The 26,458-nt window shown below is 37.4% G+C and overlaps 1 protein-coding gene and 1 pseudogene across 4 annotated transcripts in view; both read left to right on the top strand.

Annotated features, from left to right (window-relative positions):
• DLG2 (discs large MAGUK scaffold protein 2) overlaps positions 1 to 26,458 on the top strand; it is a 1,818,644-nt gene that overhangs the window by 623,194 nt on the left and 1,168,992 nt on the right. The window lies entirely within an intron of this gene.
• Positions 14,066 to 14,525, top strand: LOC110213358 (ubiquitin-ribosomal protein eS31 fusion protein pseudogene; annotated as a pseudogene).

Here is a 26,458-nt window from a genome sequence, read left to right as displayed (position 1 = left end):
AATCCTCTATTACACAGAGTAAGAGGAGAAGAAGTAGGGATGGTAGAGTGAAGGTGGGGGAGACCAAGAGACAGGAGAGATGGGAGGCGATGATGGAAGACAGAGGGAGATAAGAGGAGAAGAGAGAGATGGGAAGGGGAGAAGGAGGGAAAGGGAAAAGGGAGGGAGGGAGGGAGAGAGAGAGAGAGAGTGAGAGAGAGAAAAAAAGAGAGAGAGAGAGAGAGAGAGAGAGAGAGAGAGAGAGAGAGAGAGAGAGAGAGAGAGAGAGAGAGAATATATTAAGCAAAACTAACCAGTGCATTGGCTTAGGCTGACAATATTTGCAATGTTCTACATTTATAATCTACCACCTCTGCAAAGAAGGGTGAGGTACATTTTTTCTTATCTTTTTCAGGGCCGAGTCCAGGCATCATAGATACATGGAGTTCACTTCTGTTTCATTGTTCTTTCCCATTATAGATTTGTAATTGTGTGTGTGTGTGTGTGTGTGTGTGTGTGTGTGTGTATACACACACACACACACACACACACGTAGTTTTCTAGCTTCTATTTATTTCAGTTTTCATCAATCTCATGTCTTTCTGTGCCTCTGAATTATCCATATTCATCATTTCTCTGGTTACAAAAACATTCCATTGAATTCGCATACCACAATTTGTTTAGCCATTCCCTAATCAATGGTAATTGGGGAAATAGCAGCTAACATTTTAAATAACTAATATTTATAAGAACCTACTATGTGCTAAGCTCTGTGCTAAGCATTTTATGGATATTATCTCATTTGATCTTCACAACAACTCTGGGGGTAGGTGCTATTACCATCCCCATTTTACAGATGAGGAAAGTGAGATAGCCAGAGGCTAAATGACTTGGCCAGAGTCACATAGCTGGTAATGTCTTAAGGTGGATTTGAACTCATTTCTTTGTGATTTGAGACCAGACATTGCATCCACTGCACCACAGTTTTGAGGCACCTTTCTTCCAGTCATTTATTCCTATAAAAAGCACTGCAATGAACATTTTACAGGCTATGGAGCCTTTCTTTTTAACATTGATCTCCAAGAGATCTTTTATTTTAATGGCATAATATGTCTGATGGAGGTTTCCTGATCCCTGTATGAGCTTGGCCAGAGCTTTTCCCAGTAAGAAGCGGGCAACAATAGGAAGAACATTTAGGAAACCATCTACAAACATTTCAGGGTCGTGACCTTCATTGGGAGAAAGAGTACACATATTGATGAACTTGAATTTTTCAGGTGCCTGGAGAAGTATAACATGATGTTTTGTCACTGCTGAAATCATTGGGAGGTCTTTGAAGCAGCCTCCATCTGTTATCATCACATTGTCACAGTCCAGAAGTGGCTGGCATCTGCAAAGTGAAGGGAGAATATTTTAATTGCTATAATTTCAAGTGGTCACATCAAATGTGAAAATATAGCATATCCTTCAGAAATCTGAGTCCCCAGATTTTCACAGCCAAGCCTGCTGTGTGTTCTAATGAGACTGATTACAGAAGGATTTTGTGTTTGGAATAAGGACCTAAGATGAGGCAGCCTTCTGTCCACAGGAGGTTTAGAACAAGGCTGACTAATTGGTATGTGTGTAATGGAATTCCTATCACCGGAGAATTTTTCTAAAAGGGTGGTGGATGGTAATGGGTAGGGAGGGGGCAGTGATATATATTCAGTGTCAAATGGTTTTAACTTGGCAGATTATTATTATTATTATGTTTTTGTATAAGAATCTTTGGATAGCAAGTTCCTCGGGTAATTTAATATATTCAGATGTTGGCTTGGGAGAAGAGAGGAAGAGCAGGGAACAAATAATACTCAGTTTCTAAAGCATATAATGCAACAGTTTTTAAGACTTTTCTCCTGGGTGCTGGTTTCTATAGGCCGTATTAGCCCTATCTAACCTCTGTGTGTAGCAGAAGAGTCATTTAGAGACCGTACTGTCACATTTGGTCGTGTGGTTTCTCCCAGGTATCTTGTTACTCATCTAGCAGATTGTATTCAGTACAAATAGTTTCTTAAAGGCACATATAACACTGTGAATGCATTTTAATTCCCAGCTAAGATCAACATTCAGTTAATTAGCCACCAGGGTCCTTACTTTATAGGACTTAAAGCTCAAGAGACCTTCAAGATCATCTAATCTGACTTGAGTAACTAAGCAACCATACTTAAACCATTGTACACAATTATTAGGTCTCCAAAATCTTACTGTGAAATTTGGAGAGATTTCTCAAAAACCTTAACTGTCCTTGTCACTTCTAAAAACGAAACAAAAGGTAAGCCTTCAACCATGTAGAGCTAGATAAAGCCCAAGAGAAATGTGATTGAAAGAGTACAGAATGGAGAGTCAGAGGATCTGGGTTAGAATCCTGGTTCGGCCCCTTCCTGTGTATGTGACTTCAGGCAAATCATAACTTCTCTGGACCCATTTCATCATCAGCAAGATGAAGAGTTTGAAACAGATTATCCTATGAACTATATAGGAAAAACTCTGGAAGCGTGATCTAGAGAAAAGAGTAGCTCTAGTTCTGTACTAGGTTTGTGGCCCTTGAAATATTAATTTTGAGTTATATGACTTTAAGCAGATCACCTAACCTCTCTGAGACTCTGTTTCACCATCTGTAAAATGGTAATAATTCTTGCATGACCTGCCTAAAATAGTTGTGTAAAAATCCAATGAAATAAAATCATAATGGGTTTTACATATATGTGTATCTCTGTGGTGTGGGTGTGTGTATTTGTTTTTGTTTTAGACTTGCGCTTTCTTCAGTGTGAATAACTTCCACTGTGAAAACTTTTCCACTTTAGATTAGGAACTCATCCATAATATATATTCTTACATGTTTACCTATTAGAGCATTGCGATTTAAGTAACTTATTCTCACAGAACTGGTATATGCTAGAGGCTGGCACTGGGCCCAGATCAGGCATGACTCCAAGGCTTCTTATTAATGATGTCATATTGCTTACTTCTATTAATGTTGTTATTATTTGGTTGATTAGTTGTATCCAATTCTTCATGAGCCCATTTGGGGTTTTCTTGGCAAAGATACTTGAGTGGTTTGCCATTTCCTTCTCCGATTCATTTTACAGATGAGGACACTGAGGTAAACAAAAGCTAAGTGACCCAGGGTCACATAGCTAGAAAGTGTCTGAGGCAGGATTTGAACTCAGAAAGATGAATCTTCCTGATTCCAAGCTCAGTGCTCTATCCACTGCACCACCTAATTCCCCTGACAATAATGTATATATGTTTATAAATACACTTCTGTGTATATGTACACAGCTGGGTGGATGTATGGATACTATAGAGTGGAGCGGGTGGAAGTGTGGGGTGGGGTGGCTGTATATGCATACTATAGGGATTGGATTGGACCTACGGTTTCATTGACAGAGGAAAACCCTAGCTGAATAAATTCTTTCTGAACGTTCAGGTTAGTATTTTCTCTGTAACATAGTCTTAGACTGTTGTCTCAGTAACTTGACAAGGATCACGGAGTTAGTACATTTTAAAAGTGGGACTTGAACTCAAGCCTTCCTGGTTCCAAGACCAATTCTCTCTCCATTTTAGCTTGATGTTCTATGGCTTGGGGAATAAATACTCATGATCCACAGCTTCATGTTGTGGTGGGCATCCTTCAGTGACGCCTAATCATGTGGCCTTCAAGGTCCTTTCCAACCTCTCCTACCCTCAACTACCATTAATGAGGATTTTGTTATATTTTATGAGATTTGTTAGTCTTGTTCTGAATATTGTTTTCCTTCAGTATTTCCTAAAGCAAAGTATTTTGGTGGGCATCCAAAGATATCTACAGAAAACCACTTAAGTCTGCTGGCACCTTGATTTGCTTCAGTTGAAAGATGTGATTAAATTTCTTTCTGGTTGGGAACAATTTTTCCTAAAAGTAATGAAGGTTTTGTCCTCACTTTTTTTTCTCCTCTGGTAAATGTATCTAGATGACAAATTGAGAATATATGTAGTAAAAATGATGGTGGATACATTGACATGTTTAGAATCACTGAACCATAGCTTTTTAGAGCAGGAAAATCCTTAGAGGTCATCTTGTCCAATATGCTCACTTACTTTTTTAAAATATATATTTTTAATTAACAGAAGTTTATTTTGTCTCACTCCCATCAAACATTGGGGGAAAATGCAACAGTCTTGTAAAAATATGCATAGTCAAGTAAAACAAATTCCCACATTGACTCTGTCCAAAAAAAATGTCTCATTCTGAATCCTGAGTTCATTACCTTCCTGTCAAGCTGTGGATAGTATATTTTGCCATTGGTCCTCTGGCATAATGTTTGGTTGTTGTCTTTGTGCTGTTGTTATAAACATTGCTCTCCTTATTCTGCTTATTTCAATTTTTTTTCAATTTATAAGTCTTCAAAATTATTCCTTTTTATATTGATATTGTAGTATAAATTATTCTTCTGGTTCTGCTCACTTCACTTTACTAATGATGAAATGACAAGGTCACAAAAGGCATAAGATCTTGAATTAGACCACTTTGTTGTGTGATAGAAGAGATTTGAAGGCAGTTTTGGGTTAGACCAGGTGGCCTTTTCCAACTCTGACATTCTGTGCTTCTGAGTTAATGGCAGGGCTGGGGCTAGAACTTTTAAGTCTTTGCAAACCTAACCCTGCATTATCTCATTACATTCCCTTGGCTTGATAAGTGATGGAGCCTAGATTTAAACACCAAGGTTTTTGCTTTCTAGTAAATATCTTAGAATCCTGAAGAGACCCCCAAAGACTTTGATATTCATCAGATATATCCCTATGAATCCAGTCAAGAACATGCATAAATCATCCCAAGTGGATGAGAATGTCCAAAGGCTTAAGGATCTCTGTTGAAAGGGAATTTCACTTTCTCTCACCTCAGTTCACTAAGGAGACACTGAGATATCCTCCTTTGATAATAAATTGAAAGACTGTTGGATATCTTGAAAATGTAGTATTTTTTCCTATTAGAGGATAATTTTATGTTCTTAATAATAATGACAATAATAGCAGTTTCCTTATTACCTTATAATCTACAAAGCAGTTTCTAATCTAAGCAAATACAACAAATTGAGTATTTATTGTTTATTATGTTGATACATAATGGATGCACATGGATAAAAATTCAAGCATAAAGAAAGACAGACGCCACCTTGAGGAGTTTCCATTCTAATGAGAGAAGGTAACACATAAAAAAAGCTGAAAATTGGAAGGAAGCAAAAGATAAAGATACCCAGCAATGGGATTTTGCAGAGGAAGTTTGAGAGTCAGGGGTACAGCCACAGAAGAGCAATGATGATATAGCTGGTCTAGTTGTTCTCCTTGAAATGGAAGTTTGGAAAGGAATAATGTAAACAGAGGGAGAAGCCCCAAGGGTAAAGGGCACTTCCAATGTGAAGTCTAAGGGTTCACAAGACTAATTAAGTCATAAACAAAAATTTATTAACTGTCTGCTAGAAGTCTATGTACTAAGCGCTGATTGATACAAAGACAAAAACAAAATAGTCCCTGACCTCATAGAGCATACATTCCCCTGAGGAAATACAATATGAACAAATATATATACAAGGAGTACACAAAACAAATCCCCAATAATTTAATGGAGGTGGGGGAGCAGAATTGGTTGGATTGGCCAATGGGAAGCATTTTGCTTACAAACTATTTTTCCTGATATTCATCACATTTTCCAGACAAGTTTTAATATGCAACAGTGTCATGGTAAAGCATCTTATAACAACATCTTAATTAAATAAATGCTACAGGCCCGCAGGGTGATAATGCAGCACACTTGATAATCTGCTGCTTTGCATACAGAAGTGGGCTTGCAAACCTTGTGAAAGGAATTCAGTCAGCACCTCAAATAGGAGGGTGACCTTCACAGTTTAAAAAAAAATGATTAATGTGAGGATCATTAATACAATCCATACTCTGCTCCCCAAACAAACTTCCCCAATTTAAAGAAGGGCTTTCACTCTCAAGGATAGATAATACATATTTTAATACAATTATGAATAACTATATATGTAATTTATGTTTGTTATGCATAATAAAATACATAATTAACATCACTTGGTAATGAATTAAGGCATGAAAACCTAGAGATGCCAACGAGCAGCTTTAAGAAAGAAAAGCCCCTTGTGGCCTCATCCTGCTTAGGAAGATTATTTACAGTGAATGCCTTTCTTTTTAGAATGATTTCCATTTCCTTTCCATTTTCTGAACATGCCCCGTGGATAGGCCAGTTTTGGTTCTGTGCAGCATTTGCATATGCACTTCTATCAGAATGATCAAAGGACAGTAAGCATTTTCTCCCAGTAGGATACAATTAGAAGTCAACAGGAAAACACATGTTAAATAGAATTTATCAAATGTAATATTCAATGAGTCAGCATGGTATAGGGGAAGAAGTAGGAAGAATGTGGGTTCAAAACCCTGACTCTGACACTTGCTATCATGGTGACTTTGGACAAGTCATTTACCTCTCTGAAAGTCAGTTTCTTCATTTGTAAGATAGGGACATGAATATGTACAAATAGAATTAGAGAATTATAATATGTCAGAGTCAGAAGAGAATTAGAGCTAAGGTAATGAGTGTATCACAAAATTTCAGCATTCAGAACGACCTCAGAGGACAACCAGTCTAGTCCATACCTAACAGGTATTTATTAAGTATGTACTATATATGAAGCAGGCACCAAAGATACAAAGAAGAGGGGAAAAAAACCAAAATGCAGTTCTTGCCTTCAAGGACCTCACATTCGATTGCAGGAGATAATAAGCAAGTAATTCTCAAGTTTTGTGTAACAAAAATGGGAGGTAATCTCAGAGGGAAGATGCTAACAGTGCAGGTGTCTAGGAAAGTCCTCTTGTAGGAGGTGAGCTTTGTAAGAGACCAGGGAATCCAGGAGGCTGAGATAAGGAGGGAGGGAATTCCCTGCATGGAAAATAGTGAACAGCTACAGAGATGGGAGGATCATCAGGCAGGACAGAGTTCATGTGTCAGAGAGTATGTGGAAAGGAATAAAATTTAAGAAGACTGGAAAGGTAAGGAGGGGCAGTATATGAAGGCATTTCTATGCCAAGTAGAGCATTTTTAATTTGATTCTCAATGCAATATGGAGCTACTGGAGTTCAGTGAGTTTGGGCAGGGATGGAAGATGGCGACACGGGCAAGTAAGCACTTAAGAAAAATCACGTCTGTAACTTACCTAGCTAGTGCTTATACAAACTCTACCTTGGCAGCCCATTCTACTATTGATAGCTCCAATTATTGATAAGTGTTTTTAAAACCTAAATTCACCACTGTAGTTTTCCCTCCTTGTTCTTGGTTGTGCCTTCTGGGGCCAAATTCAATGATGTTGATCCCTCCTTCCGTGTAATTTCCCTTCAGATACTAGAATGTAACTCCCATGTACCCTGTGAGTCATTTCTTCTCCAAGATAGCCTCTGAAATATACAGATAAGGAAGCTGCAGTCCAGACAAATTTCGAGTATCACAATTTATAAATGTCTGAGCTGGGACTGGAACATAGATCTTTTTCCCCCCAAAATTATTTTATGATGCTATGCTGATCTATTTGCTGCATTTTATAATTAGGAGTCACTGCTTAAATGTGAACCATGGTTAATATCAACTTGGTTGAAGGAATTAGTACCTTCCTCCCTTCCAGCTTTCATCCTCAGAACTTGTAGTTGATGAACAAACTTGACTTTCTTAACATCCATACAGCTCAGATTGACTTGTTTTTGTTTTTTTTTTTTAGAAAGCTGGCTTCAGTCTACTGTGTTTGGCTCCAATGAAGAGAGATTTAGATCAGAGAAAAAGATGATCAGGAGGGACAGCTAGATGGCATAGTGAATAGAGCACTGGTCCTGGATTCAGGAGGACCTGAGTTCAAATTTGGCCTCTGACACATAACGCTTACTAGCTATGTGACTTTGGGCAAGTCACTTAACCCCATTGTGAAAGAAAGAAAGAGAGAGAGAGAGAGAGAGAGAGAGAGAGAGAGAGAGAGAGAGAGAGAGAGAGAGAGAGAGAGAGAGAAAAAAGAAAAGAAAAGAAAAGAAAAGAAAAGAAAAGAAAAGAAAAAAAGAAAAAAGAAAGAAAAGAAAAGAAAAGAAAAGATAAGAAAAGAAAAAGATGACCAGAACTAGGAGTGAGTGTTAGGGATATGACTCAACCCTAGGTCTTCTGCCTCCAGATCCAGGGATCTTTATATCATGTAAGTTGCCTGTACTGGAACTGTGGCTGAGGAAGTAATGTCAACTAAAAGCTTAGTTCCACATCATATACCCTTTTTCTCCCAATATATGTCTCTTTGAAGAGAGAAAGAATATAGAATGTGTTCACTAATGGGTGAGCATTTTGTATTCTTCATCTAAGCATCTGGAAATAAATGTCAGTTAAGCTGACAGGTTGGAACTTAGGAACCAGAGATTTCTTCCTTATATCCAGTAGTTTCTCTATTATTTTGAAACACCTTATAAAATAGAGATAGAAACTGTCTAATTTGTGGTTAGCCAGCTAGAATGGCACTTACCCAGGTGTCAGTGTTTGTTCACAATCATTTGATGCCTATCTATACTTTAACACAGTTTTGTAAATAAGGAAAATGCTATAATACATTAGATACAGTGTGGAATAATAGACAGAGTTGGCCTGGAAGCCAGAGAACCCAGGTTCAAGTCCCATCTCTGATAAGTTCTGGCTTTGTGACCCTGAACAGGTCATTTAACTTCTTTGCTCTGGAGGCACCTCTCTAAGATTTTAAGTTTCAGGGAAGGTGCTGACCTGCTTTTTGTCAATGGTGATTCCTATACCTTTGAAATCATAGATCCAGTCTCTCTAATAATTCTATATTTTTCTTTCAATCTAGCCCATTCACCCCAAAGAAGGAACAATGAGAGAACTATATACAGCAGTAGGAAGTAACTTGAATTTGGAAATGGAAAATCTAGGTTTGAGCTCTGGGTCAGATAGTGATTATTTGCATGGTCTCAGACTTTTTGAGCCTCAGTTTCCTCATCTGTAAGAAGCAGATGATAATACTTGCATTCCTTCCCTCACAGAGTTGTGAAGAAAGTTTTCTTGTTACTATTTAATTGTATTCATTGTCATTACAAAGCTTATAAGCACTTTGTAAACCACATCATAATGTGGATGAAATTGAATCACTTTCCCATTCACCATACAGGTCATGTTCTATATGCTAAAGAAGAAGTAGTAGGGAAGACCACATTCTTCCCTTTAGAAGTCCCTCTTGTGAGAGAAATTTCTAAGATCCCAGTTTAACAAATGTCCAATCTGGGACTATAACATAGATCTTTTGTTTCCAAATTGTTTTGTGATGTTATGGTGATCTATTTGCTGGCATTTTATAATTATGAAATGCTGCTTAAATGGGAACCATGATTAATGTTGACTTGGTTGAAAGAATTAGCACCTTCCTCCCTTCCAACTTTCATTCTCAGAACATTTACCTAATGACCATACTCTACTTTTTCTTAACATCTGTACAGCTCTGCCAATGTGCAAACAGTCTGGACAGTTAGAAACAGCTTAGCATAGCAGCTAGAGGGCTGGCCTAAAAGGCAAACTCTGGATTCAAGGCTCGCCTCTGATACCCATTGTCTCTTTTACTGCAAGCAAATCACCTAACTTCCAAAGGAACTCTAAGCAATGCTCCAAGACCATGTAATTGCTGAGAATGAGCTTTGGTGGAGGAAGTTTCCTCTCCCAGGAATTTCCAGTACAACTGATAGTCTGGGTCCAGTTCCTATTTCCGTGGACAAGTTTCTAAAACTGCCCATGATTACTTTCAAGATGAATAATAATTCACGTTATGTATCATTTTAAACTTATAAGGCACTTGATAAAATTATGATAAACAATATTTTATTCTTCTTCTAGGAGAAGAAACTCTGAGTTTAAATATCTGAGAGGGTAGGCCAGTATACATTCTACAGGGTCAGCATGAACAACAAAGGACAGGACATACCCCAAGTTACCATTATATACTCCATTTCCCATCTAATTGGTGACAATTCTTCAATCACAAGAACTACAAGGAGAATTAATTAGGCAATAGTAATAATTAATTAGACAAACAAGTATTGAGTATATCCATTGTGTATATCCCTGTCAACTTTCTGAGAAATGAAATGGGAAGAATGGAAAATACATGGATTAAACTCCAAAAATATTTACTGGGTATGTAGATGTGTATTGTTTTTTTTATCATGTTGGGTAATAATTTTGTATACCTGTTTCTCTGTATCACCTGGCCATTCCCATGTTTTACTCATCAACAGTACTTTTAGAGGACTTGCCCATAATTGGTCCTATCTGTTGCCTTATATGCCCAACAGTTCCTCCTGGAAGATTAGAGAAATAAGTCAATTTAACTAACATGGATGAAGTGATGTTAGGTAAATGACTTCCCTCCTTTGGATCTCCATCAGCCAATCATCCAGCATTTATTGAATTCTTACTATGTGCAAGGGACTGTAGTAAGTATTGCAGGTATGATGGAAGGCAAAAACATAGCCCCTGCTCTCAAGGGTTTATATTCTAATCTGAGTCAGTTCAGATGGAGAGGAAGGAGAGGTGTGATAGCAGGGGATTAGGTTAAATATCTTTTAAGGTCCCTTCTAGCTCCGTTGTTCTATGGGTCCATGCAGAAAAAGGATGGTTTGCTTTACTTGTCTTTTCCCTCAGAGTGGTGATCATAGAAAAGTCCCCACAATGAACTTTTTCTGCATAATAATTCCTGGCAGAAAGAAAAATGGCCAAGAAGTTAATAAAAGAAAACAAATATTAAGCAATTGTGTTTTGGAGACTATGCCTTCCACCGATGCAGATAACATTCTCAGGAGTTACTGTGACTGGGGGGAAAAAAACAACACTCTGTGCCCAGACCAGTGACAAACCTTTTGGAACTTAGCCAGGTTTGTCCTTGGATGACAGACACACGCAGAGAATCACTATGTTCAAAACCTTTCCCTCTTGGAAAGTCTGCTGGAGCTTGAGTACTGAAGACATAGCCTTGAAAGACCCATATTCACCATCACACCAATATGAGGCATCAAATGAATATGTCAGTGGAGAAATACTTATAATAGGCCTGATTTTCAGATGGGTATCCCATTTTCTAGGGTGGCTAGGTTTTGTGGTGGATAGAGTGCTGGGCCTGGAGTCAGGACAACTCCTATTCCTGAGTTCAAATATGGTCTCATATCCTTAGAATCTGTGTGACTCTGGGAAAGTCACTTAACTCTGTCTGCCTCAGTTTCTTTATCTGTAAAATGAGCTGGAGAAGGAAATGGCAAACCACTCCAGTTTCTTTGCCAAGAAAACCCCAAATGGGGTCATGAAGAGTCAGACACAACTAAAACAATAAACAACAGCAATCCCATCTTCTGGCTCAGAAGGGCTCAATCTTTTCTGGTGCCACAGGACCCCTGTTAAGCCTACAGATTCCTTATCAGATTAATGTCTATAAATGCATAAAATAAAATCTATAAGATCAGATTAGATTAGAAAAGAAACCAATTATATTAAAATGCAGTTACAAAAATTAAAAGAAAAATATTAAAACATTAATATTAAAAGAAAATTAATCAACCCCAGGTTAAGAACTCTTATCCTAACTATTGTCAGTCAAAATTAGTTTGATCTTCATGCATGTGACATGAGATATGTTGAATCGACAGAGCCCTATAAATATAGACAGATTACAGTAACAGCAAGATACCCTCATAGATTATTCCAACATTTACAAAAACTTTTTTCAGAAAAGAAATCTGTGGAAGATAAGATAGACATGACTGTTGTCATTCAACTGAGGCTTTGAGAACCAAGGATTCACCCCCAACTAGCATCTTCCATAGTATCTTTTCTAAGATGAGCGTTGTTTTAATTTCACCATGCTGTACAGATAACTGAGTACAGAAGTGAATTTAAGTAGAGTATGTATTTATATTAAATACATAGAAGAGGAAAGTGCATTTGGGGATGAGAGAATCCTGCCAAGCATTTATTATGGTTTCTGTATTCTTGTGTGCCTCTATTTGACAGGGCTTGAAAGAAGCCTTTCTACAGGCCCATAAATCTTTAGAGAGGGTTTTCTAAATTTCAGAAAAAGAAAGCCTCAGCAGCTAATATAACAAAGCAGAAACCTCATTTGAGAGCCACAGATTTCCCTGTGCCAACTGCCTCTGGGTCTTTAGTTTATAACCATTTGACATGACATCATCTCTACCACCCCATTTTCTCTCATGGAAGAACAATGCTTTTTTTTTCTTTTTAAATTTTGTTTTTATGGGTTTTTTTTCTTTTTCCCCCAATTCTCTTAAGTAAACCACCAAACCCTCATCTATACCCTTTTCCCCCAACTTATCTCTGACATCCACATGAGTCTGAAAGGGAATAAGACAGAGGGCCCAGCACAGATTGTGTTTTGTGTTCCAAGCTGTCTGTAGTGGAAATAGCATCATTGTCTGCTTTCTGGATGTAATTAATTGAATTAGTGTACAATGAAGATGTATAGGTTCTCCTGATTTCAATTTGATTTGTCATGAATGCAGCTGCCCATTACCATGTGGTTTTCTGTCTCCAGCCATCAGCCGTAAGGAGGCATCTGCCAACTTTATTATTTTTTTCTCAAATACATAATATATATTAACAGAGTCTACAAATTTGTATTCATAAACATCAACATCAGGAGCAGCAAAATGGAGATCAGTATTCATTCCCATTCTGCTGTTTTGTCAAGGATTCTTGTGATGGACATATACACATTATATGTATTTATGTACATATATCTACATAGAGAGATATTTGCCCTTAGAGTCTTCTAAATAAAAATGGAAATCAAATTATATGGTCTTAATTTTATTCTCCCATTCAAAATTCTGACATTTTATTTTACTAGAGGATGAAACTCAATCCATTGATAATAAAGGGTTCCTTTTAGGCTCTTCACATTGTACAGGACCTCTTTTGGCTTGGTATGGATAAGGATAGATCACTTTCATTTGCCCCTAATGAAGAACAGTAACCACTGTTTATTTTTTTACTGGAACTTGTAAATAGGACATGTCATGGATGGGACTGCCAATCATCCTATGCACAAAGCTAATATCTTTTAGTAGATAATACCCAATATTTTGATGGTAAAAGCTATGATCTTAAAAAGCATACATCCTGTTGGTGTCAGTAGGTCACAGGCTGATGCTTCCTATTTACTAAGGGGAAAGGGTCTCCCAAAACTTGATTATGATTGGCCAGTCACTGAAAAATTCCCACATGCTCAATCATATGCCATAGGTTTTAGCTGCATCGCATACATCACCCAATCCCCACTCCCGCCCCAAAGCCCCATATAAAATGTCAGCTTGAAATTCAGTTTAATTCAAGAAGCATTTATTTAGTGCAACACACTGTGCAAATATACATAATGATGCAAATGTAAAAAGTTAAGAGTTCATGCCCTCAAAGAGCTTGTCCTCTTCTGAGGGAACATAGCACATACATAGATAAGTAAATGTAAAATATATTCAAAGCAAACACCAACAAAAAACAAAGTAATTTTTGTGGACCACAGAAAAAATAACAAGGTTTACAATTTTCTGATATTTCAATTGTACACAGACTAGGGAGAGAAATGTAGGTCCAATTGGGCACTTATACATTCCCTTCCTTATGTTCAGCCAGATCTTTTGTCAGTGAGAGGTACATGGGTCAGAAGCCAGTAGGTTTAAAATCCCATCAGCCAACCTCATCCCCACCCCCAACAAATTCCTCCAAGTTATGGGCATATCTCCTTCATCACTGAGGATGACAAGGTTTAACTTTAGGTGAGAAAAGGAGTATCTCCTTTATTATGTATGTGTGTGCGCATACACACACACACACACACACACACACACACACACACAGAGATACACATTCATTGGGAATCCATGACTTAGTTTCAGGAACACAAAGCTAAAATAATTTTCTACTCTTTCTGATCTGCCATCAATGGGTGGACCCAGTGCCATGATGCAGATTTTTGTGAAGACTTTGACAGGGAAAACAATTACTCTTGAGGTCGGACTGTCCTATACTATTGAAAATGTCAAGGCCAAGATATAAGAAACAAGATAAGGATCAACAAAGATTGATTTTCGCGGGCAAGCAACTGGAAGATGGATGAACTTTGTCTGACTACAACATTCAGAAGGAGTCTACACTTCATCTTGTTCTGAGGCTTCGTGGTGGTGCCAAGAAGATAAAGAAGTATTACACCACTCCCAGAAAGAGCAAGCATAAGAGAAAGAAAGTTAAGCTTGCTATTCTGAAGTACTATAAGGTTGATAAGAATGCCAAGATTAGCCGCCTTCGACAAGAGTGCTCTTCTGATGAATGTGTTGCTGGGGTCTTCATGGCTAGCCATTTTGACAGACATTATTGTGGCAAGTGTTGTCTAACCCATTGCTTCAACAAGCCAGAAGACAAGTAAATGTATATGTGTTAATAAAAAAAAAATCAACTAAAATATAAAATAAAATAATTTTCTACTGTGCATTATATAATTAATGGCATTAGCTCGAATGTAATTAGGTTATAGCCATGAGCATCCTGAATTTCATCTCTAGGTATATATGTGTCTATTGTGTAACACCTTTAGGTAGCTTCAAAGATCCTCTCTTTTCCAGTATACTTGGCAGTGTTTTTTTGACTTTCACTTTCAGACACTCATCCTCCCAGCTAACTTCAAATGTATCTGCCTCACTTTTAATCCTTTTTTGTCTTTTTCATTCTTCAGTGGAGAATGAGAACAAATGGCTTGGTACAACATCTGTTAAAGAATGTTATTAAAATATTTCATAGTCTTAATCATAGAATCAGAGTACATCTAGTTCAAATGCCTCATTTTGTAGATGAGGCACCAGAGACTGAGGTATTCTGCCCAGGTCAGACCCCAGCTAGAGCACCGTCTTCAGTTCTGGTAGACAAGTGATCCATAATCAGAGGAAAGTTATCAGGGTGTTTAGATTTCTATGTTGCAACGTGCTTGATATTTCATTTAAGACAGTAGCCCCTTGATGAAGGTGCTATTGATATTATATTGATCATTTTACTGATGAAGAAGCCACAGTTCACATATGTCAAAAGACTTTCTCAAAATCACAGGGCTGAGTGTGTGTATTAGAGGTAGAATTTTAACCCATGTCTCCATTGACTCTAAGTTTATTTTTCTCTCTTTTCTCCCCACTAAAAACATGTGGCCTGTTTAGCCATGGATGAATGGTTGAACACACAAAAAAATGTTTAATTTGAATAAGACAGTACTTAAGGAGAGCACAATAGTTTTATTTGAAAGGCTATCAGAGAAGCTATTAGTTTTTTGTTTTGTTTTGTTTTGTTTTATCATGGTCCCAAAGGTCAGAACTAAGAAGATTTAAGCACCATAAAAGATAAAAAAAAATGTAAGCCCAAATCTATCTAAAAAAAGGAATAGGCTACATTTGGGATGCAGTGAAGTTGTCTGAAACTAAAGATCTTCTAGCAGGAGAGATGTTGAGAAGATCCTAGTTCTCAACTTGCCATAGCTATAGGTTTAGATTTTTTTAGACAAGTTGGCAGAGGTATTAGATCTGTGATTTCATCAGTGTGAAGAACTCCCTGAGTAGAGTAGAGCATTCTCAAAGACAAAACTGCTTTAGCTAATAATATAGATCAGCCCTTGTTCTACAACTTGTAATCACAGGGATATTTGGAGGGTGCACTTTTAAAGATGTTAACAGATTTGCTAAGAATCTCATAGCCAGTTGGAGTCTGACATCAAAGCCAGTTCTTCCTTACTCCAAGCTTGGCTCTCCACCCATTATTGCAAGCTGCTTTTTGAAACCATTGATTTTTTAATGACCTGGAAAGAACCACAGATATTATCTGGGTCATGCCTTCTTCCCATTTTATGGAAGAGGAAACTTAGGTCCCACAAGCTGAAGAAGTGACTTAGCAAGGTCACACCTACCATTCATGGCAAAGCCAGGAGTAGATATATGCCTTCACCTGTAATGTTCCACTATGTGGTATTTCCTAAGTCTCTTCTCTTGGTTCCATAATGATAGTTCTTTAAACCCTTTCCCCTAAACACTTTATTTTTATTATATTTAAATCATCAGTATGCCTCTCTTCTTAACCTCCTTCAAGTTTTCAATATCCTTTCCTGAATGGGGACCATAAACTGGATATGGGTCTATGAGAGCTGGAGACGTTAGTACAATAGATGTTGCTGACCAGTGCTGAACACCTCATGAATTCCACATGCTCTATTCCTATTTTTATATCCAGGTACTGTTCTTCCTTTTTTAACTCATTGCTCCATTGCTGACTCATGGGCAGCTTATTATTCTTGCCAATTCCTAGAGCTTTCTCTGCCAGCCTTATGTCTTGTCAGTCATTCCTTGCCCTTTACTTGGGTGATTAACTTTCTTCTCCAAGTATATTCCCTAGCACCTACACTTATTCACCTTAATTCTGCTTGTTTTTTTTTATCACTATACCCATTTAAGGAAGATCATAGAAACCAGGGCTTGGGGTCTGGAATGACCTTTAGAATACAAAACTTTAGCATGTTATAGCTAGAAGGACTTTCATGCTTCAGTGAAAAGAATGATGGCACTGGAGGCAGAAGACCTTTGTTCAAAGCCTGGCTGTGATTTTTACTACCTTTGTGACCCTAAGCAACCTCAAACCTGCCTGGGCTAATGTCATCACTTCTGCAAAAGGAAGGAGTTTCTTGTAGCTCTAGATCTATGATCCTATTAAAATATTATGTTCAAGACATAAGATGAGACCTAGGAAGAAATGAAATATAGACCCTTGGACCTAGAGGGACACTTAGAAAGCATCTTGTTTATTTTCTTCATTTCATTGATGAGAAAATGGAGGTCAAGATAGGAGAAATGACTTGTCTAAGATAAAACCATTTATTTTCAATGACAGAACCTTGATTTTTCCATTGTTGTGATGTAATAAAAGTTCTTCTTTTCTACCATGCAGCTCTTAATTGACAGTGACCCTTTCTAAAAGCTCATTCTTATTAGCATATATAATGGGAAAGTGTCTTAGTTCACCATCCAAGACATTAAAGGAAAGGCAGAGTATAAGAATTTATATAGCACCTATTATATGTCAGGCACTGTGCTAAGTACTTTTTTAAAAACAAGTATCAGCTCATTTAATCATTACAACAACCCTGTAAGGTAGATGCTGTTATTATCTCCACTTTGTGATAGAGAAAACTGAGGAAAAGAATAGGTTATATAACTTGCCCAGGGTCATACAGTTAGCATATGTCTGGAGCCAGATTTAACTTAGATCTTCCTGAATCTAGGCTCAGTGTTTTATCCTCTATGCTATTAGCTGCCTCAACAGGAGTTGAAATGTAATTAATACAGACTTAAAAATGACCCTTGCAGAATAATTGAGTTCAGTAAACTTTTATCGATTATTGTATATGCAAGGCCCTATGCAGACAAAGATTAAAAGTAGTGTCTTAGCTGCCATCAAGGATTTTCATTCTCATTGGAGAGTTCAAGTGTCTCTCACATGATGAAGCAGAATTTGATGAGGGCAAAGGAGATATTTGGACAAAATGCTAAGAAGAAGGGGAATCACTTTTAGCTGGAGAAGGTTTCATAATAATGGTGAGGTCCACATGGGAGTTAAAAGAACTAGAGATTTTCAGATGTAAATAAAGACAGTGAAAGAGGTAGAGTGCTTTCCAGGCATGGAATGAAATGAGCAAAGTTTGTCCACGGAGGAGGGAGGGCGGGATAAGCAGAAGGCGAATGAATGTCTGTGGGGCAGCTAGGTGGTGCGGTGGATAGAACACCAGGCCTGGAGTCAGGAAGCTCTGAGTTCAAATTCAGCCTCAGACACTTAACTAGTTGTATGACCTTGGGCAAGTCGCAACTCCTGTTTGCCTCAATTTACTAAACTATAATATGGTGATAATAATGGAAAATGCCTCCTAAAGTTGTGACAAGGATCAAATGAGATGAATTTGTTAAATACTAACATAGTACCTAACACATAGTATGGGATAAATAAATGCTTGCTCCTCCCCCTTCATTTCCTACTCATTAAGGAACAAAATTGGAAGTTCAATTCTCATATGAGTTGAAGGGTCTGAATCATCTTTTTCTAGCTTATTTTTGTCACACTGGGCCAAATAAAAAGATTTGATAAATTCTGAAAGATTGCAGCAATTGCTTTTCTTCAATCTACTCGGGCTACCACTGTAGATTGTACAGCTTGAGTTAATCTAAATGGATCTCTTAGACTCAGAATCATGCTAGCTGCAGGTGGACATCCTACTCTCTTCAAATCATCTTGAAATGGACTTTATAGTCCTTTCTTTTCAATGCTTTTGTCCATATAAAAGTGTTTGAAGAGAAGGAAGCCTTGTGTAGTGAAAAACTTGCTATATTTGGGATTAGAGTATCTGGGTTTGACTCCTGTCTCAGCTACTTATTGACCTTAGGAAAAGTCACCCTCTAGTTTCCTTATCAAATAGAACTATGAATCGAAATAACATGATTGGAATAAATGATCATTAATGTCCCTCTGAGCTCTAATATTTATAGGCTATGAGTTCCCACTCACTTACTCATGAGTGCCAATTTAGTTTTTTTATCCCCTAATTAGTTCTTTGACATAGGGCAAGGTTCTTAGCCTCCTTAATTTTCAGTTTCTTAATCTATGAAATTATGTAATTAGATTAGATTCATTCAACATTTTTCTATAAAACACCTGGATGCATACTCTGACCTGGCTGCTATCTGTGATTATGGAAAAGTAATTTAAACTATTACTCTAAACCACAATTTCTTCAGCTTTAAAATGGTGGGGGTGGGGTGTAGATATTGTACTAGTTTATCTCTAATGTCCTTTCTAGCCCTCAGCCCTAGAGTCCCATTATTCTATAGGCATGTATCCTTGAAACTAGTCGGTGATTTTAGGCAGCCCTGCCTATAAAATATGAGCTATAACATTAAGACATAGCAAATGCATCAAGAAAGGTATAAAATTAGCTCTAGGAAAGGAAGGTCCACTTCCTGCTAGAAGAAATCAGGAAGACTTCATGGTGGAGGTGAAAATTCAAAGAACTTCAGAATGGGAAGAGACTTCTAATGTCATTTAGTCCCATATAAACTTCAATAGTCATCTCTCTACAACATTCCCAACAAATATACTGACCCGAAGGAAAAGGAGACTGAGAAGTTTCCTTCTTCAACAGAAAGATGAAGAAGACCTGGGTTAGAGTCAAGAAATGTAAACTCTTTAAGCCTCAGTTTCCTCATCTATAAAATATGGGCACTTACCTAGATGATCTCTATGTTCCCTTACAGCCTTGAATCTATGAACTTATGGTATCATTTGATTTTTTTTTCCCCAAAGGACTGGCATCTACCCATCGGTCTACTTCTTGTCACTAATCATGAATTATTATTATTATTTTTGTGAGTAAAAACACCAACAGACAAATGATTGGGTTCCTCTGAATTTTGCTGCCATCTGTCAACACCTTTTCATCTCCATATAACTTTGTTTCTTGGTACTTAGCAACAGTAAATATTGAGCATTTGGTCTAGAGAATGTGAGAGGCAATATTGGTCACTTTTGAGATTTGGAAGATATAAAGGGTTCCACAGTGTTACACAACATTAGAAAACTCCAGGCAATCTCACATTGCAACTTCTTGTGCATATATAACTAGATTAAAAAAAAACAACAATGTTTTTAGTGTACTACAAGACCACTATGGGTCAGCAATATGATATGGCAGCCAGGAAAGTGAGAAGCATTGTTTCTAGGAATAAGGAGATGTTGGTCTCACTGTATTGTGCTCTGGTCAGATCTCATTGATCTACAGTAATGTGTTAAGGTCTGGTTGATGAGATCCCCTAAGTCCACATCAAATAAGCATCAGTTGAACAACTAGGGATATTTCACCTGGAGAAAAGAAAACTCAGAAGGGACATGGTTGCTGTCTTCAGATATTTGAATAGAATAAGGGATTAGGTTCATTTTGTTTGGCTTCAGAGGGCAGAGCCAAGAGCAATAGGTGGACATTACAAAGAAGTAAACATAGACATGATGTGACAGATCTAATGATTACTGGTATTCCTAAGTTGAATGAGCTGCCTCAAGGAGGTTCCCTTCTTAGGAAGCCAAGCGGAAATTAAATGGCCACTTGTCAGGTAGACTGTAGTAGGGATTTCTTTTCAGGTACAAAGTGGACAGAAATAGAATTGGCTGTTGGGGTCGGTACCAGTTATAAAATTCTTGATTTCTTTGTGGTCAGAATTTTTGGTTTTGAATCTCTTTACCATCTATCTGTCTGATTTCTTGGCATGTCCCTTGATGTTTTCAGGTCTTGGTTTTCTTGCCTGTGAAATGAGGAGTTTGGACCAGATAATCTCCTAAGTAATCCATCCTATCCTATATCCTCTGATGCTGTGGTCTACTTTCTAGCTTCCAAAACACTTACACATAGTTTATCTCATTTGAACCTTAGTGTAAACCTTCCACAGAGGTAGGCTATAACATTTGTACTCCAAAATGTGGACTAGTGATCTGTGTACTGATGACCAAATGCCTGTCTGCCTACTGTAGTGATTTTTGGGTGACACCCAAACTGGACAGGGCTTCAAGTGCTAACCTACTGACAAATAGCTCTATGTCCTATTAGCAATCAGCTGAGCCATCTGTTCCTACTGATACAGGATGTCTTTTAGAAAATGAATTTGAGAATGGTGAAATGATAGCTGGGTATGAGAAGTCAGTCAAGTAGGGTTGCATAATTGTCATCCCAAAATGACAGGATTTCTTTTTCCTGACTCCTCCATTTAGGTGATAGTTCTGCTATTTAAAACCTACAATGTAAAACTAACTTTTTAGCACATTTTTTGAGGTAGTTAAATGGTGCAGTGGGTAGAACACTGGGCCTGGACTAAGGAAGACCTGAGTTCAGATAAGGCCTCAGACACTTACTAGCTTTGTGTCTTTGTGCAAGTCTCTTAATCTCTGTCTGCCTTAGTGTCCTCAACTGTAAAATTGGGATAATAATAGAACCTACCTTATAGGATTATTGTGAGGATCAAATGAGACATTTGTACTGCATTTATCACAGTGCCTGGCAAATAGTAGACAGCATAGAAATACTTATTCTCTCCTCCTACATATTTTTATCACCAATTTTTTTTTCAGAAGAGGAGAAATAAACATTAAGATTGAGAGCTTATTAGCAATATAATTCTATGAATACACACTTATAAAACACCTACTGCATGTCATCATAAGACACTGGACTTGGGGCTGGAAAAGCAGAAACAAAAATAAAACATTGCCGACCTTTAAGGAATCTTGCTTCTAACAAGACAACAGTTTGGGGGTGGGAGAGCCCTCAGTTTGGATTTGTTGCATGTTAGAATAGGTATACCTTAGATGCACAGCCTTGCTGAATGACTATAAGGTGATTTTATGTCTCTAAGCCCTAGATCCTTCCTCTGCAAAATGCATATAATATTTGTTCTACCTCCCTTATAAATTGGTATGGGAATCAAATGAGCCCCTGCTTCTATTGATGATAATAACAATGATGAGAATGATAATTCACATTTGTATAGAATCTTAAAACAAAGTATGCTATAACCATAGAGAAATGCAGAACTAAATCTGACAATTCTGCAAACGTATTTGTAAGACTTACTATGTTCAAGAAACTATGGCAGGACAGGAAATAAATAGGAGAAAAAGTGATAGTTTGCTACAAGGGGGGAATCTGGTAATGGGTTTGATTTTAGAGGATTTGGGTTCAAAATCTGTTGCTAACACTAATAATACACGTGTGAGCTTTGGTAACCATGTAACCTTTCTGGGTCTCTGTTTTCTTATCCACACAAAATGAAGAAGTTAGATTACATAACTTTTAAGGTACTTTTCTGTCTCTAAATCTATGATACCATTGTCTAATTTCTATGCAGAAAGAATTATAATCTAATGGTCAGCTGAAGATAAAAGGCATGAACATAAAATAAATATGAAGTGAAAGGTGATAAGGGAAAGTTTTCTTCTTCAGATGAAGAAATCCAGATTCAGTGGTCTAAGAAAAATTGAGGAGGGAGAGATAACCAATGATTATACTGCATGCTATTATAGGGTTAGACATTTACACACTATTTTAATGTAACATGGTTTAATTAATTTTACATATTCAGTTCATTACAAAATAAAAACATTTATGAAGTTCCTAGTCTTAGAGGAAGAAGAACTGAGTTCAGGTTCTGACTCTGTTCCCTACTAGTCATACGATTCTCAACAAGTACTTCCCCTTTCCAAGTCTCATTTTCCTTTTATATTTTTTTCTTACTATGTAAAATGGGATAATTTTGGGCTACCTCCCTCAGAAAGCTGCTGAGGATCCGATGAGATAATGTTTCTGAACTGCTCAATTAATATAAGCTGTTAATACAGCCTATATGCTATACAATGTATATATAACTCATAGCACATAATTAGAATATAGGTGGGTTAAATAAAAGAGATAATGACTAATCACATTCTTGTTCAAATTTCTTAGAGGTCCAACAAAATATTTGTAATCTTTTAGATGTGTTATTGCTCATCTTCCTTTATAATTTTATGTCTTCACAGTTTATCTGCTTGTGGGCTAGATTTTTAGCTGAATTTTCTTCATCTTGAGATCTGTAGTAGAGTTAGTATTGCTTTTCCTCCTTTTATTCTCCTATTGCTCATTCTCTGAATCCTTCTCCTTTGATGTTAGGCTTAACCCACTTTGACCTCAAAGCTGTCTGAGCCTCTTCCCAAGTTATGATATTTTTCACCTCCCTCGGTCACTTCCCCCTCCCCCAACACTGGGCTGAGGAGAGGCAGAATTGGATCCGCCTGGACTCAGTCTCCTTTCTCTAACGCCCTGCTGACATCTTACCTACTTTTCCTTGTATTTAGTTCACTATCTGGGCTGACTCAGTTTCTGATGCTTTTTACAAGCTTTGAAGAGGGTAGAGTTAATACCCTGGCCTGGTTTTCTGCCTGGGGCATCCCTTATCCTAGAGCTCACTCCATGAAGAATAGAAGTGTTGTCCTCCCCTGTTGTACCTGCCCTTCTTCAAGATGTTGCTCAGCAGAGTTGAGGTTTGTTCCTTGTTGCAACAAGGTTGTTAGAGGGAGGGCAGGGAAAATGTATAACAGCAGTGATTAGAGGAAAAAGGGAAATATCAGAGTAGGCCCCAAAGCACCACCTTATCAGGAGATTTGTGTGCTTCTCTGAAGCTTAGATGCTGCTGGTACAGGAGTACTGAGTGAGTGTGTTAGCAATTAGCATCCTTTCTAGTTAACTCATAAGGCTGTTTGTTCCTTGTTGGATCTATTGTGTCCTTATCCTGTGGAAATGGTTGTAATTATTCTAATTCTGGCACATAATTATTTTATGTGGCTGGAGAAAAGTCTAATCCTCTATTTCTGGTTGGTTAAAAGAGTCAAGAAACCCCCAACACATTATGTTCTACATAAAATGGCTTCTACATCATAGCCACAACATTTTGAATCATATGTATCTTCTGCAATATATTTTATATCACTTTTTGCATGTGGGTTGTATGCTAAATTCTGCTTATACCCACCATCTGTCTTTCCATCATACTTAGTTTTATTTATAATTTTAATTTGTGAAGATTGTGGTATTCTATGATTCATAGCCATATATCATCATTGAAGGAATGTTGGTGGTAATGAGATAAGCAACTGCAGTGAGTAGTTTAAAGTCATTTGGACAATTATTATTAAATGCAATTCATATTTTATCAAATGTAATCCCACTAGGTGGCTTTCTCTTAATTTTAGGCCCAGCTATGTCTATTTCTAAGACCTGAGATACACTCCACCCTCCAGTGAATGAATAGAAATAAAATTAAAAATAAGTGGGCTACTAAACTACCAAATAGGGTAAAAATATCCCCCTTTAAAACTATATAGTTTTTATGTAATTTTAAACTAGGGGAAAAAACAGGATTATGTGGAAATACCTATGCCAGAGGGATATGTTTTACGAGTTAACTCTCCTGAGCCTCTGAGGAATGGTGTTAATATAATGTTGTTTCTTAACTGTAATATCTTTATCTTTTAGCTTAGATGATGGTCTACCGGGGCTTCTCAGTAGACAGCATGTAAATATTGTAACAGAAAGAGATTTAAACACTTAAGAGAAGTCAACATTTTAGTGTTGCTCATTTGGGAGATTGTAAAACCTCAGGATCTAATATTTTTACTCACAAGGGTAAATGCAAACATTGTAGCAAGCCATTGAGAATGTCATCTGTTGGTCTACTGAGAGCTATCGTGGAAATCCTATACTTAGCGTGTCTAATAATATTTGACAGTAAGATGCAGTGTTGTGTACTCCTGGACTTGGAGTCCAGAGACATTGGTTAGAATTCCTGCCCTACTTGGTAGCTATGTGATCATGACTCTGTCCAAGTTTCAATTTTCTCATTTGTATCAGAGTATCACAGAATTTGATAATTGGAAGGGAACTTAGTAATCATTCAATCTAACCCATATACCAAACTTCATTATAACATATTAAATGGGTATGATAATTATATTAATGTTACTTTGAGTCTGGGGATTGAATCAGTGTAGGGAATGAACGCGGGAAAGTCCTCTCTACCCATCTGCAATTCTTCAGATCAGAATTTGCTCTGGAATTTCTAATCTTAATAATAGAGAGTTTCATGGGTAAATAAGAAATTCAGTGATAGCCAAGGGTTACATAGCCAATATGTCTCAAAGGTAGAACTTGACCACAGATCTACTCAACTCAAAGACCAGCTCTCTCTTCAGTATAAAGAATTAATAATTTACTACCTGCCTCATAGGGTTCCTGTGCGGATCAAGTGAGAAAATACATATAAAACATTTTGCAAACTTAAAAGCACTAAGTAAATGTAATTATTTCTGGTAGAATTACAGAATCTTACAGCAGGAGATTCTTATCATTGGAGTGGTATATTGGGTAGATCTCTTGACTTGAAGTCAGGGAAACATGGATTCAAATCTTACCTCAGACCCTTACTATGTGACCATATGCAAATCACTTCTCTAGGTATCTGTTTCATCATCTCTAAAATGAAGGGCATTATGATAAATAAGGTCTAAGGTTCCCTCCAGATCTAAATCTATGGCCTTTTGATCTTATGACATTAGGGATCGATTTCACTAGTGCCTTTAACTTAGAAATGAGAAAACTAAAGTCCAAAAGGTTAAAATCACTTTATTGTTTCTTGAGCTATGCTTGTACTCATCCATCTCTGAGAATTCAAAAAGGCTGTCTCTCATGCCTGAAATATGTACACTCCTTCTTTCTGGGTGTTGAATTGTCTTTATGAAGCTATACCTTATCCCCTCTGCTCTAAATTATTTCAACTCCCCCCCACCTCATGAAAATTTTCTTAGTGTAATTTGTCTGAATCTCTTCCTTGTCCCTAATGGCATTCTACTCTGTGTCATACTTAGAGGTGTACATGGTATATATAGCTCCACCCTTCTATCCCTTCTATCTATACAATCTACTAGTTTGTAAGCTCTTTCAAAGAAGGAACACGGACATTCATCATCTTTATATCCCCAGGAATTCTTATGATTGTATTCTTTGATTAGTATGTACTTCCTAAGTGTTTGTCAAAATGAATTGAACTTAATTGCCAAGGTCACTCTGCCAGGTAATGGCAGAGCTGGTAGTAGAATTCAGACTTCCTGCCTTCCATCCCAGTACTCATGTGAAGAACCCAAAATAATTTCAAGACTGGACTCTGTTTCCTTTGTGTGGCACTAACAGAACAGCAAGCTTCAGACCACACTGGAGAACTCAAATATAATGGCCATATTAAATCTTGTCTATGACCATGAGACCCAGACTGACCACAGGCTCCCCATCTGGCTCCTCACTTATTTCTATTAATGTCAATTGTGAGTCTTACTAAAATGGCAAGATAAGATCATTGACATTGAGGTCCTAGGAGGTAGCCAGGTTATCAACATGAGAGCAGTGCTCCTCATAGCATAGTTCTTCTGGACTGCACAGACTCTTATCACCTCACACCTAGAGACTATAGTGGTCTTCCAGATGATCACCCTACCACTGAAATATAACCACCTCCCATTTGTCCTAAATGTTGGTGCCATATGCATTTTTCTAAAATACTTATTTCAATGTAGCTTTCCAAAAACTTTTGCTTCAAGGGTTAGCATTCCACAGAGAATAAAGTCCAGATTCCTTAACTGGGTATTGAAGGTCCTTGCATTCTAACTCCAGTCTGTCCTTCTAGCCATATATCCTATTTCTTAGAATCGGGTAAA

Source organism: Phascolarctos cinereus, unplaced genomic scaffold, assembly GCF_003287225.1.
Source record: "Phascolarctos cinereus isolate Bilbo 61053 unplaced genomic scaffold, phaCin_HiC Scaffold_726;HRSCAF=1367, whole genome shotgun sequence".
Lineage (NCBI taxonomy): Eukaryota > Metazoa > Chordata > Mammalia > Diprotodontia > Phascolarctidae > Phascolarctos > Phascolarctos cinereus.
The sequence above is the reverse complement of the archived record's forward strand: the minus strand, read 5'-3'. Positions and strand labels throughout refer to the sequence as shown.